Source organism: Lytechinus variegatus, chromosome 2 (assembly GCF_018143015.1).
Source record: "Lytechinus variegatus isolate NC3 chromosome 2, Lvar_3.0, whole genome shotgun sequence".
NCBI classification, from domain to species: domain Eukaryota; kingdom Metazoa; phylum Echinodermata; class Echinoidea; order Temnopleuroida; family Toxopneustidae; genus Lytechinus; species Lytechinus variegatus.
The window spans coordinates 82609159-82628373 of record NC_054741.1 but is presented as its reverse complement, the minus strand read 5'-3'; the positions used below and the strand labels follow the sequence as shown (position 1 = coordinate 82628373).

Sequence of the window (19215 nt, the reverse complement as noted above, 5' to 3'; positions counted from 1 at the left end):
AATATAAACATTTCAACATCGTTCTATATTTATGCCAAATATTGTTCTTTCAAAATCTTCCCTTTTTGGCAAATAAATTGCATGTATATACATTGTACCTGTACCTTCTTCAATTAAAAATAGGATTTGGAGAGCTTCTATCAGGGGAATGTCAACGTATAGGCATTGGGAAGTGGATGACCCAAGCTTCCTGCTGCTTCATCGATGACATCACCCCTTCAAAGATAAACACTCCAGACCCCTGAAAAAATGAATTGAAGGTTTAGTTACAAATTCAACCTCTAAACATCTATTAAACCTTCATTATACCTCTTATGCACAACTAGTTACGTCAAAATACTACAGGTACATAAACATACATGTACAGTAGTAATAATAGCAATGATACATGTGAAAAGTAAAATTATCCATATCCGTATCTGTATCCACCTTACAAAATGAAAAACCAACAGCAGTAAATCTGGTCATCTTATATAAAAAAACTATAAATAACCCGAGTTAACAAGTGCATGTTTCATGTCCAAAATGATACTAAAAAAATATTTTGCATCAGCATACTTGTATAATGCCCTAGTAAAAGTGTTTATTAATCAATTGAACATTAATCAATGGATGGGTTGTAATTGTAAACCATGAACTTCAGGCATTATATATCAACCATGAACATGCATCATAAACAGTAAACAATAAATATTTTGATATTGGACAGCATGCATGCACATGTTAGACCTCGCTCTGCTATGGTTACAAATAATGACGCTTATTCTGAAAGTTACAATTATTTTATGTGTTATACTTTCAGAATCATTACTTTACAGTGTTTTTTTTTTATGTACAATTCATCCTTTGCTTCCAAACAGATGACATAGTGCACCTCTAGGGTAAACCTCCACATTAAAAAGATAAACAATTGTTTAAAAAAATCCCTTTTTTCATTTGTTCAAATTTTACAAGTCCTATTACATGGACAAAAAAATAACCCAAACATTACTGTTTTCTACCATTTACCAAGACTTTGGGATGATGTCAAAACTACCATCAGAGGTGGATATCCCATGCCTCCTCCAGTTCCGTTTGACACCATCCTGCCATCTGATATGTAGTTTTCCTATAAGGACAAATATAATTACATATTTACAGATTAATTAATATCACAAAATATATTAAATAATCCATGTCGGCAAACCAAACTGGGCCAGTCAATCAATAGAACCAAGCAATCATATATAAAACCCATAATCACTGATGTACATCATTCATCCCACAATAATAAAAAAAATTAATTAAATCCAAAAATGTGTCTGACAAAAACTTACTATTCTACGTAGGGTACGTAGGTATAGCTTCTTCCCCCTCTCTGTTAGATGCACTCCATCAAGAATATGATGGGGTGCATCCGGCAGGGAACGGTGCTCCCAAACCCAGAACATATCCCTATGTATTTGTATTATGTAGCATTCTTTCAAAGTTGAGTCACCTTCTCCAAAACTTCTCAATATTTGTTATTTACCACCAATTTCCAAATACATGCTCCTTACCCCACTCCCTACTAATCGTTTCACAAAGCTATGTCCAAATAATAAAACTGTCATCGTCATAAATAATTGAAGGCGGAGTCCAGCCCAGAGACCCAAGGTAAATTTTTAATTGTTTACTTATTACTTTATTTTTCCAATACAGACTTAGGTAAGTTGTATGGATTAGAATGAATGCCTTTATTTTGTCTTTAAGATCTCATCTGGACGACACTTGTTCCGCCTCTGGTACGCCCACTTGTACGCCCCCATCCGTACTCTGGTTAGACCAGTACTCTCCCCTACTGTTTCTGTAGTTACTCTTTCTGGTACTAAAACATATTCATCCTCAAAATCTTTTCTAGAATCCTTGTAGCTAGCAATGATTTTCCTTCTCTCATAACCCAAAATCTTCCATATTTTGGTCAACCACATCTGATTCAGAAGGTACTTTCCTTACTAGCCTACGATTCACTATCTTTGGATTACCTCCATTAATAGGTCGGATACGATAAATATCCTCAGGATTTATCCAATCAACATATAATTCATCAAAACAAACATTCTCCAACTTGTGTCTTTTACTAAAAGCACACTTCTTTAAGTAAACAAGAGATCCTATGCCCAGGGGAGGGGGACTTGCAGAGATATTTGCATCAGCTCGGGCCTTATTCCGGGCTGCTAACTTGTCGGTCCTTTCTCTGACAACCTTTTGAGCCCTCTCAACCAACTCGGCTTGTTCTTTAACAAAGTCTTGTTCCCATTCTACATCAGACACACCCAACAAATGATCTAAAGGAATACGCTCTTTCCTACCAAACATAAGAGCAAAAGGGCTGACCCTCGTAGTTTCGTGGGGGGTGGTATTGTACATGTAGACAAGATGAGGCAATAATTCAGGCCATCTACGTCTATCACGCTGATCCAGCGATTTGATTAGGCCAAATAAAGTCCCATTGAATCTTTCAGCCTGAGCATTACCCTCAGGATGATATGGTGTTGTACGAGTCTTACGTATACCATAAAGCCTACATAATTCTTTTATCACCTGACCCTCAAAATTACGTCCCTGATCACTATGAATTCTATTTGGAATTCCATACTTTGTGAACCAGTGCTCTTGTAGAGCTTTAGCTACTGTTGAGGCGTGTTGATTTCTACAAGGGATTGCCTGAGCTAATTTCGTATATACATCTGTAATAAAAAGTACATCCTCAAATCCTCCCTTACCAGGATCTAACTTAACAAAATCAATAGCAATAATTTCCAATGGACTAAATGCCATTAGATGTCTCATTGGGGTTCTTACCCGAGGCTGCATCTCCTTTGCCTTAGCACATTTAATACATCTTTTAACATAAAATTTTTATCACGAGCCATGCCAGGCCAATAAACTCTTGACCTAGCTAATTGTTAGTTTTATTTCTACCTTGATGTCCCCATTCATCATGACATCTAACTGAAATACTCTTACGCAAACACTGTGGGAGTGAAATTTGAAATATATCACCAAATAAAGGATCAAGAAGCTTCCTTCCTAATATTCCATCTTTAACAGAAAAATTAGACCATTGATATAACCATTGTTTCAAACTATCTGGTTCTGAAAAACGTGCGGGAAATTCAACCCCCGGTTTCATCTACCGGTTTCCAGTTTACGCTCCCGCGCTCCACCGTTCCCACACAAATCTCAGTTCTGGGTCCATTTTCTGTATTTGAATGAGTTGTTCAGGCGAAAAGGAAGGAAACAAATTTAAAAGAGTGGTCCCTAACAATTTTTCCTGGTCAGAAACACCAGACTTCGATTGGATTTCATAAAAGGCTTGCTGCAAAGATTGCACAGTTTGTTTCTTTCCAAAATGTTTTTGAAATAGTTCAATACTTTTAGTATCTTATTTCCCCGAAAAACAACTTTTTTACGTGCTGCACCTTCCAAATTTGCTCTGATTATGCCGCACTTTTTGAGTTTCAGAGATTTGGTATTGTTCACAATAAAGATCTATTTCTTCTAACCATTCGGTAAGGGAAATGCCACCTTGTCCAGAAAATCTCTCAAGTCTGGTACTTCTATCACTAGGGGTAAACCTACACCTTTGTAATGCTCCGGTTAAACCGGTTACTAAATCTTCAACTAACTTTTCAGCCATAATTTTACTATGTATATGTGAATACTACTGAAAGGAGATGCAACCTCAACTACGATAAACCTTCAGTTATAACACACTTATTATATAGTCTACTATCTAACTCTGGGAGAGAAAGGTAACCAATCGAACCAGACGCAGAACCTAGGAAAAAAGGCATTTAGTTAAAATTGTGAAATGTGTAAGTCCAGACCACAATAAACATTGGGGGTCTGATATAAAGGTAAGCACAAAAGACTGCAAATTCTATATAGATTTTCTGAAGATGTATTTTCATGTGTTGCCAAAGAACACTACCAAAATCTAGATTTTTACTATTATTATTCTGTCTAATGGTGTATTTGCAGAATTTATTTGTGCTATCTCCTTCAGATCCCAATGCACACTAATGCAAAACAGACATAATAACAAACTGCATAGCTACACACATATCTTAACACATCGTCATGTTGAGAAGATAACGAGTTCATATCTTTTCAGATACAGATCAAGCATATCTTATAGTTTGTAATATGAGAGTCTACATTAAATGTGAATGACTGTTCTGGAAAAATCTTAACAAGGGCTTCACTACATACCAGCGACTCCTGCTGCTTCACTCGCCAAGGCTATCGGCTTCCAAACGACAGTGCCAGCTTCCACCGTCGAAGATATCGAAGACAGGGTCTACCACACCACGTCGATGACGAAGATGAAGGGCCGTGTCGAAGCGTTGGTTGGAAGAACGATGTCTCGGAGCTCCTCGATAGCGTCCAACTCCCCGAGCCGGACTAGCGCCTGCGGCCTTCAGTACCTAACCTCAATCCATCCTCATGAGACGACCAAAGGAAAAGCAATCGCCCTGCTGAGTTCCTTTACAGCCCCTTCCAAGACGATTCTCGCGCAGTTAAACGACTCCTCTCACCGCAGTGTAATGTGAAATCACCAGACTTCGTCGGTACCAACTAATCCGGAGGGTTTTAGTGGAAACCAGCTATGCTACCCCGTCAGGTCTATTTGCAGTGGTTTTCACAGGTCCCTCGACTCCTCGCTACAATGCAGCCACGCGTGAGTCCCAGGACGAAGGGTTCTTTCTCCTGAGCTCAACGGCACATGTAAGGTCCCAACGTCGAAAACCCGGGCGATGTGGGGGCTCAATTCCAACCCCTGCAGCTGAATTTCTCTCCAACGTTAAAGTTAAAATAATATCATAATTCACATCCTCGAACAAAAAATAAGCCGGAACCGGTGACATGAAGTGAAGCTCTCCTTGTTGAATTTATCTCAATGTCCGATAAACATTGTGTTTATGCGTAAAACCAGACTGAAGGACTAAAACGTTCCCCGAACATGCTGAAGATGACGGTCGACCCCATCCGTACTACCAATTTTGTAGCGGCACAGCTTTGCAAGACGGCCGGTGGCCGCCCACCGTCTTGCGCTGCCCACGTACAAAAAAAAGACGGGAGTCAAAGAATGACAAGTTCGATGAAGTTAAGTTGTGTATCAGGTTTTATTCTAAATCAAAGTCAAATTACATGCTGGATAATAATATATGTCGCATCTCTGGGCTGGACGACCGACGACAGACAAAAATTAAACCGACATGGCCTACGGCGGCAAAACAAATCGGGAACGAAAAACTGCCCCTTGGCAACTAATCACTCCCTTTTTATCCCCTTTTTGGTCAAACACCGCGTGGCGAAAAAGCCTTTCCAAGTCGACCCTATCACCTTTGGTGTAATGTGCGAAATTAATCCGCCTATAATGTAAGTATATAAAACGGAACTTAATTATTGTGTACCCCGATTCCAAATTCAAGTTCTTCGGCTTTCCATTATTCTTCCAACTTACGTAACTCTCTTAACCACTCCCCCAACTGCTCTCTCAGTCAATTAATCCTCTTTTGCGACTCTTGTCACTTCAGCCACTCCTACTCACAGCTCACTTCCACCAAGGAATTCACCCCTTGCTTCCACACCTGTTCACACTCTCGCTCTCTCTCTCTCTTTAATCACTGAAGAATGCAAGCGAGCCGAAGAACATGAATAAGAAGCAAAGTAGTAAATAACTGAAGTTCCAATGGACTTCTATTAGTCCTGAACGCCTAGCAACCCAGTCAGTTTGCCCTCTTTCACTTCCACATTCCAATCGCTAGCCTGGCCCAGAAAAACTAGCAAACGAAATCAACACCTTTAAGGAATGTAAACAATGGAAGAAGGCGAACGAACTTCTTTACCCAAACAAACAAATCTCTATTTTCCATCCCGCTATATTACTTAATTGTATTGTCCTGAATGACTACTTATTAAAAGATTTTTTCATAAATAAGCAAGAATTTAGGGGCAATGCTCCTTCTGATTGATAAAAAGTTCATGTTTATTTATTCAGGCTGCCCAGTACAACACGCAAGTGCCTGTACAACACACAAGTGTCCCGTACGACACACAAGTGTCCCGTACGACACACAATTGTCCCGTACGACACATTATTTTGTTTATGATATATTGACAGAAATATTCACCTAATAGCGGTTTCTAACCTAATGAGTGTCTTAGTTTGATAGGATTATCATTACCATCAGCCAAATAATGTGATTGAAGAAGTCAAAGTGACATAAAGTAAGAAAGTTTGGCTTCAATTTAGAGATGTCCCGTACGACACATTTTGAATGTCCCGTACGCCACAATGTTCTTGAAAATTATAATTTGCTTTATTTATTCATGAATGTTTATTTTGCTTTCTTTTATAAATGTGTTTGTTCTTGGGTAATTGAGTGTCAATTTGAGTTCAGTTTCTATGAAATTTATCTGCCCAACTCACAGACTTTTGAGTATAAACTTGAGGTTTCTAAAAAAGTTACTTTTTCTGCGTCCGTACGACACATTACTATTTTTAATCTGTATTATACAGGATGTGAATTCAAGTCATGTTAAGTCTTGGTTTTTCTTACACTCTGGTAGTAGTTGATGACCACCTATAGTTACTGGAATATTTTTTGTTTTTTCTTGTAAAAAACTGTCAAATGTTCTCTAAATGTCCCGTACGATACGTATGGAATCACCCAATGGACTGAAAATTGCAGGACATGATTTTTGTTCTTGAATTTCTAAGTAATATCCACTATTCTACTTATTAAATCTATAAAGTACATGTAGGAGTTCAAAGGGCTCTTTTAAATAATAAATTACCAACAAAGGACACTGAATGCCAAATACATCAAATTTTGAAAATATGTCAAATTCAAATTCTAGTGACTGAAATCTACACTTTTGTGATACTGTTATGTTTGATGATACTCAAATCAATTTCACAAATTGTACTTTTACCAAAGTTTTTGACAGGTTTTAATTGATTTAACCAGCACTATGGAAAAAAAAGCATGTGCACTTCACTTGTACAGTATGCATGGATCCACACAACTTACTATTTAAATGGATTTAACTACAAGCTTCAAAGCCTTTATTTTTTTACCCGCATTTAATCATCATAGTCATTGCTGCACACATTGTGAAAACATCTTTCGTTAAATAAAATAGAGAATAAAAATTACATACATAAAGTTACATCAACACTGCATTCCACAATTTAAGAATAGTCAACATTAGTGTAATGAGTACTTTGATTCACAGAGAATGATATTCCTACAGAAAAATACATGCAATTTGCAATTGCTTTTGCAATCATTCGCAATTATTTGGTCACAATATATGTTGCACAGAATCGCAACGGTTGTAAGCAGTCGTATCACCAATTGTGAAAGGGGCTTAAGATAATGCAGAGATGCCAAGGTCAAAGACCAGCTATGCGTGAGATTTTCTGTGAATCTGAGTGAGATCACAGACATTGTGTACAATGTACATGTATATGGGGATACGCTGTGATAGTTGCGTGAGACAGAGATTTGAGGGGATGAACAAGAGTCCAAAATGCTTGAGTCTCACGCATAATGCGTGAGACTTGGTAGCTCTGATAATCCGGTTTACAATTTTTTTCATGTTTATGCAATAAAAAGAGAAAGAAAAAGTACTTACATCACCGGAGGCACCAGATGCCTTCACAAAGCATGAGAACATTTTGAGATCTGGATGAACATGTACAACATTTATTAATTAAATTGTGCTCAAATTATTTTCATTAAATTTTCAGAATATCCTCCCTCGTTCATTCAGAGTGAAAACAGAACAGAATCCATGACAAAGACATGTATGACTTGTTCCAAGAAGAAAACATAGACACAAAAATCTGAAGAATAATGCACATTACAGTATATGACAACCACAAGAGTTTGTTTGCAAGAGTTCTTCTGAGTTCTTTCCTTTGAAACTCCAAAGCTGTTTGTTACGATGACAAAGGGTTCTATTGTACCTCTAGGCAAGACCATGATTCATGCTCACTCAACTGTGCTACATGTATATTACATTTTACAGGTAGCTAGCCTATAAACCTATAGATGATAACCCTACAATGTATAGTTTTACTATTGTTACAGAAGTCTATACAATCTGTAACAAGTATAAACAACAATATTGACAGAAAACAAAAAAATAATACTAATGACAATGATAACAACAATGTTAATAACAACAAATAATACTAACGATGATGATAATAATAGTAAGTATAATACGTACAACACCACCAACGACAAGAATAATAATAATGATAATAATAATAATAACAAGGTTGGCGATTTAAAAAAAAATTCAATTTAAAAAATCAGACTTATTTGATTTAAATCAGATTTTGTCATTTAAAAAAATAAATTTTCTTGAAAAAAGCACAAACACCAAAAATATATTAATATATTTCACTACTAAAAACCGCTATATAAAAGCGTGTTAATTATCATAAAAAATTCATGAATCCATACTTAAAGGAATGCTCCGGGCTGAAAATAATATGATTTAAACAGATTAAGAAAAATCAGACAAACAAAACACTGAAAATTTGATCAAAATCGGACAACGAATAACAAAGATATGGCATTGTAAAGATTTGCATTTATTCTGGTGTAAAACGGTCCTACATGTAGGCACGTCTTCATGAATATTCAATGAGCAAAGTGATGATGTCATATTCCCACTTGTTCTTTTGTATTTTATTATATGAAATAAGGTTTATTAAAATAAATTCTGCCACGAACCAAAAAATCGATTGACAACTGATTTAGTGCATTAAATATTCATTGTTGCAACTTATTTCATTATAGATGAGACACATTATTCACACATGTATGAAAAAAATGAAACAATTTAGTCAGGCAGCATATGTCATGATTTACCGGCTACTTCGACAAATTGGCTAAGTCTGATTTTTCACTTTTATGTGATTGGTGACATCACAAGGAACAACTTCCAACTTGGTGACAAATTTTTAATGGTCATCTTGACCATGTTAGGGGTCAAAATAAGGTCAATAAGGGTCATTTTTTTAAATTGCCCCAATTCTGTCAAATGACACATCAAATTGTTTGTCTTGTTATACTGAACAAAAAAGTGTACACAAGCATATACTCTTGACCTCCTGTTAAAAAGTTATGACCGGAAATGTCAAAGGTCAACGAACTTTCGTTAAATGGCAAATTACACTGAAGGTGTTAAGAAAGCTCATTTTTCTGTGTTTTTATGCATGTGTGAACTATTTTATTTTCGATTTTGATAATTCCATCGTTAGAAGTCCTTATCCAGAAGATATAAAGGGTCAAGACAAGGTCAGGGAAAGGTCAAAGGTCAACAAACTTTCATTAGAAGCCAAAATACACATCTAATAGCGGTTAGAAGTTTAGAAGTCTTATTTTTCGTGGGTTCTTTATTTTGAGTCTATATCTAAGAAGATATTTTATACTATATAAAGGGGTCAAATGTGGTTATGTGGGAACAAAATAGATAAACAGAGATAGACGTCGAATGCATTCAGTGTGGTATTGCGGGAATACCTTGAAAAGACTTTACAAACCCTTATGCCCTTAAAATCTTATCATCTTCAAGATGTGATAAGTGCAACCAGGGAGTTTTTTTATTTAGGAATTCAATTCAAGTTCAGTTCATTTTGAATTTACCATCTTTGAAGAAGTATTTCCTTCATATGCTTTGTACACAATATCTTAATTAACAGAAATTATTTAATGTATTTGGGTATAATACTATGTTAACAGAATAAACACATCGATTGATCAGTGCTCCCAGCTCCTAAGAAAGATGCCTAACATTTCATTTGGATTATCCTGCAAATAAGATAATGAGGTTAGGATTGAGGATGATAAGTTGGGCTCCAATTGCTCCTCAATTAATTCTAATGTATGACGGTAATATTATTTTTGACAAAGAAGCAACATCGTGCATGCATGTTCATTGTAGTCATGGATGTCCATTATGCTGATTTGATATATTCTGACCATTACTCGATCTCTGGAGCCAAGGACTACACATTTATGGTTCATGTGCTGTTATAAGCTTATCATTGGGCCCTTTTGCATTTTGAAAAGTGAAAAGGATTTCGTGCATACTTTAAATTATATTTATTTTTTAGTAAAAATGCAAGTCTTCACAATTTCTGGGGGCAGCTGCCCCCCCTTCCCGCTGCGGTATGACCGTGGTTTACTTCAATTATATAATTATTCTTTCTAGAAACATCCAGGTAATTCAGCAAGTAGGAAAAAACAAGAACGACAAAAGAACAATAACAAAATCTGCATCTGGTATTAAGTTTAGTTTCACGTTGTATGCTCTGGAAAAACACACTTGATAAAATAGTACAAGCCGTGTTAATGTCAGCATATAATCAGGAATGTGTAGTCCTTGGCTCCAGAGATCGAGTAATGGTCAGAACATATCACATCAGCATGATGGACATCCATGACTGACTACAATGAGCATGCTTGCACGATGTTGCCTCTTTGTCAGAAATAATATAACAGTCACACATTAGAATTAATAGCAATTTGAGTCCAACTTATTATATCATCCTCATTCCTTACCTCATTATTTTATTCATAAGTTAATCCAAATAAGATGTTAGGCATCTTTCTTAGGAGCTGGCAGCACTGATCAATCAATGTGTCTGTTAACTTAGTGCACATAATTATATACCCCAATACATTACAATACTTTCTGTTGATTAAAATATTATGTACAAAGCAAACGGATTAAATGTATCTTTACATATCAAAGACTAGTAAATTGAAAATGATTTGAACTTGAATTGAATTCCTAAATCAAGAAAATCAAGAAACTCAGAAAGAGCTGGTTGCACTTATAACATCATGAAGATGATACGACTTTGAAGGGCATAAGGGTTTGTCAAGTCGTTTCAAAGTATTCCTGCAATACCATACCACACTGAATGTAGTCGACGTCTATCTCTGTTTATCTATTTTGTTCCTAAATAGGCATATTTGACCCCTTTGTATATAAAATATATTCTTAGATATAGACTAAAAATAAAGAATCCACGAAAAATAAGACTTCTAAACTTCTAACCGCTATTAGACGTGTATTTTGGCCTCCAATGAAAGTTTGTTGACCTTTTGACCTTTCCCTGACCTTGTCTTGACCCTTTATATCTTCTGGATAAGGACTTCTGAAGATGGAATTATCAAAATCGAAAATAAAAAAGTACACGCATGCATAAAAACACGGAAAAATGAGCTTTCTAAAGTTCATTGACCTTTGAAATTTCCGGTCATAACTTTTTAACGGGAGGTCAAGAGTATATATGCTTGTGTACACTTTTTTGTTCAGTATAACATGACAAACAATTTGATGTGTCATTTGACAGAATTGGGGCAATTTAAAAAATTGACCCCTATTGACCTTATTTTGACCCCTATCATGGTCAAGATGACCCTTAGAAATTTGTCACCAAGTTGGAAGTTGTTCCTTGTGATGTCACTAATCACATAAAAGTGAAAAATCAGACTTAGCCAAATTGTCGAAGTAAATGACATATGCTGCCTGACTAATTATGATTTCATGTAATAGCATAAGAAAAAGGAAAGTGGGGATGTGACATCATCAGCCCACCAAATGAACATATTTCATGATGAAATGCATTCATGTATAACTATGTCCACAAAATAATGCTCAACTTTGAAATACTTCGTTATTTGTAATCCGATTTTGATTAAATTTTCAGCATTTTGTTCTGTGAATTTTACTATATTTATTTAGATATAAATATTTTCAGCCCGGAGTACCGCTCTAATGATTATGATCTTCAGTATGTATGCACCCATCCAATCCTGGCAAGTGTTTAATGAAAAGTTTTCAGAGATTTGTCCTGGAAAAAAAAAATCAATCCTTGAATCTGATAAGCAAATTTATGATCAACTCCTGAGCAGTCATACATGTACATATACAAGTATCGTACGAATGCGCGCTACACAACATGTGTGCTATGAGGCCCTTCCCTATATAATTGTTCATCAAAACGGCATCGCTGATCAGATATACCGTACGTCATGACGAAGCGGTTCGAGGGTCAGGTTTTTGTCTTTGCTTTGTTGACAAACGGATCAAGGGATTTACAGGAGATCAGTCTGGTAAGAAACGTCTCATTTTGACCATTTATAGTGAAATAATTTGTAGCCCTTTATACGCATTAGGCACATGAATAAAATTCACCTCTACAAACCGATTTCACCCTCTTAACTATAGATTTGCCTAGGAAATCCATCTTTGTATACATGTGTCTCTTATAGAATGGGCGTTGTGGCGTGCGCCTGTAATCCAAGCTGTGGGGAAGTTACAAATTGATGCAGAGATTCGAGGTTCGATCCCTGGTAACGTCTTTCGGATGGTGACTTTAAAGGTCGGTCCCAGACGTAAATAATCATATCGTAATCATCGCGAATGCAGTTTTCAATGGTAAATGTGCACTCTCTATGTGGAATTGTGACTGCAGAGTGACAAACGATTCCTATTCAATTTGGTATACAGAGGCTGAAGTTAATCTCTAAATGCAGAGAAAATCCACAACTCTTTGGAATTTTGGAGTTACATTCACTTTAATATCATTTTTTTCCTATAATAATATCAACTTATTTTACTATTTGAGCTGAGGCACAGGAAATACAATTTGTTTGCATGACAAATCTAATGCGTAGCTTAATTAGGACCCCTTCTATTGTCATCGGGTGGCGAAATTAAGAGGTGTTCAGGAAACATGGCAGGATTTTCATATTTGTGAGTTTTGTGATATTTTCTTCTTGGTTTATGACCTTTAGAATACTTGCCACAAATTAGTGAAAGATAATTTGTTCAAATGTTAAAATTGGCACAGTTTTTATCGTTTGTAAACATAGTGCGTAGTTTTAGGCCCCCCCATCATATATGTCAAAATATTTTAAAAACATCATCATGGGTCATCAAGACTACATCTTTGATCTTTCCCACCTTTGTCAATCGGATTATTCAGAGCGAGTTTGGACCTGGCTTGACCTTGACTCGAGCCAGGTTCGGGTAGGTGGAGCGTAGTGTAGCACCTAGCGGTAGTGAAGTGGAGCCTTCAGAAGTTCAGTAAACGAACATCACTTTAGCCTACTAATTAATAACCTCGCACTTGTCTAGTGTAAGTGGATTAAACCTGACTTCAGAATGCGGGTCACTGTCTTACCACCCTTCGTTTTTCACCTTTGCCCGGCCCCAGCTCAGCATTTTTATCAATCTTTGTCACATACACACAGATAAGTTCGTATTTTTCCAACAAAAAGCAGTAAGAATGATTGGTTTAACTGTAAGTTACCTTCACATTGTCGTTCAAACTACAGTTGAAATGTACATGTAGTTTACAAGTTCTGGGTTAGAGGTGGTCGCTGTTTAACTAAATCACAACGTCCGCGGCATCATCTTTTTTTTCACAGAACTAGAGAGGTACGGTATACCGGTAGTGGTACGTAGCTAGGCGGCCAGGCTCGGCCGGCGTGCCGCGCCCGCCCCGGAGCGGCTCGCCCGATCGCGATCAAAAGTTTTTTTTTTTTTTTTTTTTTACTTCTTAGCGACGGGACTCGCAGTTCGTTGGCAGGGGGGGGGGGGGGGAATTTAGCCGCATTTACGGCGGCACCGTACGTGTTTCTTCTCTAGGTAATAAACTTTATAAAGGCAGTGAGTGAATACTGATGAAGGGTAACAATAAAACTACCTTTTGTAAATGAATCAACCAACCAATCAATCAAGATCGACAGGATAACAGTTTTCAGGGGCTGCGGGGGGGGGGGGGGCTTCAGCCCCCACTTTTATTTCCAGAACTGTGTACAAAAACGTAAAAATGAAGCATATAGTATTGTGGGGTTTTTTGGCATTCATCAGCCTATCCCCTTTTTCGGCTCAGCCCCCCTCCCCCCCCCCCCACTTTGAAAACCGTTCCATGGCCATAAAGAACTTACCGCGTAAAGGGACATCAGGGGCAGATCCAGCTCCCGCCAAAAATGGAGGGGGGGGGTGGGGCGAATTTTTTCCCCCATATTTTCCACGATCGGCTTCTCGAAGTTAATTTTTTGTTTGTTTCTTTGAAGGGGTTGTACCATTTAATAATGAGCCAAAAAAAAAATTTGAGGGGGCTCGATCGATACGGTGTATCGCATACATGTAAAATTAATAAGTTGTGAGCAAGCGAGCGAGCAAAAATCAAAGTTTGTGATACTGAAATGTTGACATAACATTTGTAAAATAATAGGCCTATATATTTCAACCTCATCACTTTCCTTTTCTATTTTTTTCTTAATTGGTCATGAAAAATTGAGGGGGGGGGGGGCAAAGGGTCATATCCTAACAGTAATTTCTTAGCTTTATTCTTACATAAAACAACAATGAAGTGTAATAATCTAAAAAGCCATATTCAAAGGACAAGTTCACCCCCAACAAAAAGTTGATTTGAATAAAAAGAGAAAAATCCAACAAGCACAACACTGAAAATTTATTATGTGAAATATGAAATATTCTAATTTTCTCCTCATTTTCAAGTGATACAACAATTAATTCCTCCTTGAACATGGGGAAATTGCATTGCTTAATACTATATGGTTCAGCCAAGTTGGTCCTTATTGTCAGATCTATAAAAAATGAAATATTGGATAATTCGAACAATAAAAAAACAAAAGAAATAGTGACTGATGGACGTCACCTACTATATGCATATCACTGTTTTCATGGTTTTGGGAAAAATAAGCGAAACTTAAAAATGTCATATCTTTCTTATTTTACATCCGATTTTTAAGAAATTTTCAGCACTATGCTAGTTTGATTTTTCTCTGTTTATTCAAGTATGTATTTTCGTGGGGTGGACTTGACCTTTAAATACTGAGATCCCGAAGCGTGATCTGAAAAATTATGGAATTTCACGTATTTTGTCCTGAAAATCAATGATTGTGAACCTGAACAAGATGGGTATGTAACTAGAATTACTGTGAGCGCGAAGCGCGAGCCGAAATTTTTATATGGGTTCTGGCTTGATCGAAAAGGAAACTGTTAATGAACGTTTTTCAATTAGACAGATAGACGATACATATTTCAACTATTAAATAATGCGAGCGCGAAGCGCGAGCTGAAAATTTATGACATTCCGCGGCCTAAGAAACTTACATTGCAATTTTAGTAATCTTTAACGGTCAAGATAATTATAAAACCAATGCAAGCGCGAAGCGCGAGCGGAAAAAATGAGATTTCAGACCTATAATGGGACACTCTATTCAAGTTTTGGAAATCATGAGAAAGGATGGGTAATTTGGCATCTTCCTGCATTAATAATTCTAGCGCAAAGCGCGAGCAGAAAATTTTTGATATATTGGATAATGATTTTAAATAGAGAACAAGCTGCGTATCTGAAAAAAAAATGCGCGATCTAGAATCTGGGCATTCTAAACCGTATACCGTATTTTATCATGTAAATCGATAAAGCGAGCGCAAAGCGCGAGCTTAAAATATTTGATATTCCCAACTAAAAAGGGTCAATTTAAACTCTGTATTTTAAGCACTTTGAAGGAATATTGGAAGGTGGATATGGATTTGCTGAAAAGGCTATATGTTTCAATATCATTCATTTGAGTTTTGACATATTGGACTGGGACATTCTATGAACATTATGTCATCATATGAAATTAATGACAGCATGCAGATCGTATTAGGACAGAAACGGACACATTTATGACAACGTCACGAGTGGTAAATTCAAGGACTAGGACCAGTAGCGGACCGTGACCCGGAGGAGACAAAGCATTGGGGGCACTGCATTGTTTGTGAACAATGCCGTGCCCCCCAATGCTTTGTCTCCTCGGGGTCACGGTCCGCCACTGACTACGACAATCAGGATAATTTTCGGACAACTTGCGAATACTCCAAGAAAATCATCGTTCATATATTTTTTAATGAATTTAGGGGTGTTATTTGGTGTTTGGGTTCGTTTGTTTTTTTAATTCTTTTAAAGAAACCTTGATTTTGTAATTAAATCCGATATAGGAGCAGGCAAGAATGAAGCAATTCGTCATAAAAGTACGCTATTTTGAAACATTTTTCGACTACAAAGACTATATAGGATTTTTTTTTAAAAATCAAATTACATACATTGGTGGAAATCCCAGTGGGACAGGGGGACACGTCCCCCCACTTTTTGGAACGAGCAAACAAGAAAAAGAAGAGAAAATGAAGAGGAAAAATAAGAGGAGAAAAAGGAGTGAATAAAATAAGATAAGGGGGGGGGATTTCATGTCACTATTTTAAATTTTCGCTCGCTTTGTGCTCGCATTGCCTAATCATACATAACTTGCTCATGCAAGAGACTTACATTGAGCTTAAAATATCAAGTTTTGAAGCAAATAATACAAAATATTTCTCGTACACTGAGTTTTCAATTTGTTTGATTTACAAATAGATTTTATAGTTGTTTGTAAAATGACTTTATTTTATGGTCTAATAATCAACATTTTCCGCTCGCGCTGAGCAGTTGCATTGATTCGTCAAGTAACTATTCTCTTAGTGTATTCCATAATTTTTTTTTAAATATCCCTTTTTAGGTCTTTATGTCTTTTTGGGTCTGATTCTGAATAGTATTAGCTAAAGCTGCGCACTTGCATTTTGATTGGGAAGTTATATACCCAGTTGTTGTGTATCCGGACGGGTTGTGTGTCCGGACGATCAATTTTAGAATGTCATTTGGAAAAATTTACAAGCGAAGTTTCATCAATTTTTAGTACAAAATGTTAGGAAATATTATAAAGAACAAAATAGATAATGATTACAAGTAATGAATTCATATTTTTAGTGTAATCCACAGACAAAAAAATAAGGCTTCAAAAAGATAAAGTGTCCGGACACCTGACCCCCCATCCTACCTACATCAAATGTATCAAATTATTTTAGATTCCTCTTTCATTAAAGTTTATCAAAATTTTCGGCTCGCAATTTGCGCTCACATTATTTTTGTTAAAAGTATATTAACCCATGCATTCTATTCATGATTAAAAAAATGTCAAGTTTTCTGACCTTGATATCAATTTCGCGCCCTCATTGGGCTTATTCAAAAGCTTAAAAAATTGGATTGAAATCGGATTAAGTGCATTGGATATGCATTGCTGCAACTTATTTCATTATATGGAAAACATATCATTCACACATGTACGAAATAATGAAATAATCATGATTTCATGTAAAAACATAAGGAAAGGGAAGGTGGGGATGTGACATCATCAGCCCACCTAATGAATATTCATGATGATGTGCATATCACTATTTTCACAAAAATATTGCTTAACTTTAAATTCAATAACTTCGCTAATTGTAATCAGATTATGATGAAATTTTAGTATTTTATTTAAAAGACTACATGCATATAGGATGGGTGATGATTATGCATAATAAGAGAGTGGATGGTAGCATCAATGAGATATCACTATCCTTGGTAGCATACATTCACTATTTCTTTTGTACACGAAATTAATTTTTCATTTTTAGTATAATGAAGAAACCCTACTTTTAATTGCAATATCTAATTTAGTTCCTAATCAAAGAGATACTTTAGGAACCAATCCCTTTAAGGTAAACTCTACATCTTTTACGTTTTACGATAAAGCAGGAAAAATAGATTTCATATCTGAAAATAATTACTGATAACATAATGGGCCTTTTGTCCCGTATGTAAAAAACCCGTGAGAAACATGGTTTCCAAGAACATGAAGGTTATTTACGCATTCAAGAACTTTTTATGGTTTTACAAAGAACAAACAAATTTCCCAAATGCTTGTTTAAAGGTAAGAACCTTTCAGGGAATCTTCAAAGGTTTCAATTACGGGACAAGTACAAAGCCCTATAGGGGAAGGCGGGGTAAGTTGTGACACTTTGCATTTTGCATGTTAGAATTGATGACTAGTAATATTGTAGAAATAAGTACCTTGCCTTTAAATTTGATTCTTGGGAAATATTATTGACCTATAAAAAACTTTCTACCCCCAAACTGAAAGTCATCGTGACCTTTGAAAAAAATCGATGTCAAATGGCTCAACTTGCCCCATCTGTGGGGTAAGTTGAGCCACAAAAACTATGTACAAAATGTATGCGGGAAGAACCAGGATGTTCGTTTTTCATTTAAAGTCTTTTCACTTGCTAATTCTCTATAAATACTAACATCTTCTAAAATTAAAAGAACTGTCATGTGAATTTGCTTCTTTCTGCCTGCATATCAATGGCTTTTTACGTTTTTAATTTTTTTTTATTATACATCACCATAAGAATTACCATGGCTCAACTTGCCCCATGTTGATTTAGCTTAAATTACCCCAGTCCGAACTTATTGCGATATTTTTACATCCACACATTTCTTATGCATTCATCATGTAAAAGACTATGACAAGAATGAGAATCCATACCTGGACAAACGATATTGTTCTTATTTCTATAGTACATTTAAAGACATGTGTGGGTAAAAATCATTTATCTATTTTACACCCTTTTTTACTTTTTTGGCTGAAATTTGTATTTTTCCCTCTGAAAAAGTACTTTTGGTTTCAAAGTTGAAAACAAAGTGGTGGGGTTAAGGGTTATGAAATGGGTCATCAATACATGACACCACCACAATGTCGGACTCATTCATTATTGGGTGGTGGCTCAACTTGCCCCTATGCTCAACTTACCCCGCCTTCCCCTAACCTTTTTTTCTAAGAGCATGAAGAGTGTTAAAATATGCAGTACTAGAAATATATAGAAAAATCACTCTCAAATTATTATTGTCCCCATTTTGAGGATAAACAGTTAGTTTGTTTTAATTTCAATTTATTATTTCATAACCACACACTGAACCAAGTTTTAAAAGAAACATAATTATAACCTTTGAATAAATATATTCGTAGTAACAAATTCAAATAGCAAAACACTTACGTATGTTACAATGAATGTATAGCACAAGTAAAATATTACGCAGTAAATCCTATCTGATAGAATTCAGAATATCATTCCATATTTTTCTTGTACTGTTATAACTATGAAGAGCCATACTGAGCTTTTGGCATCAATTTATTAGATACAAATGCCAAAACCATTGCTCTAAATAGGCCTAATAGTTTTGTAATTAGGGTCACATCAATTACTGTACAG

General features: G+C 36.1%; 1 protein-coding gene across 1 annotated transcript in view; it reads right to left on the bottom strand.

The window, feature by feature from the left end:
- LOC121409279 (inversin-like) overlaps nt 1–13579 on the bottom strand; it is a 40359-nt gene extending 26780 nt beyond the window's left edge. Inside the window, exon 1 of the mRNA XM_041601176.1 lies at nt 13382–13579. The gene's annotated coding sequence lies outside the window, so the exon portion shown is untranslated. The remainder of the gene's footprint in view (nt 1–13381) is intronic.
- Nucleotides 13580–19215: the final 5636 nt, after the last annotated feature.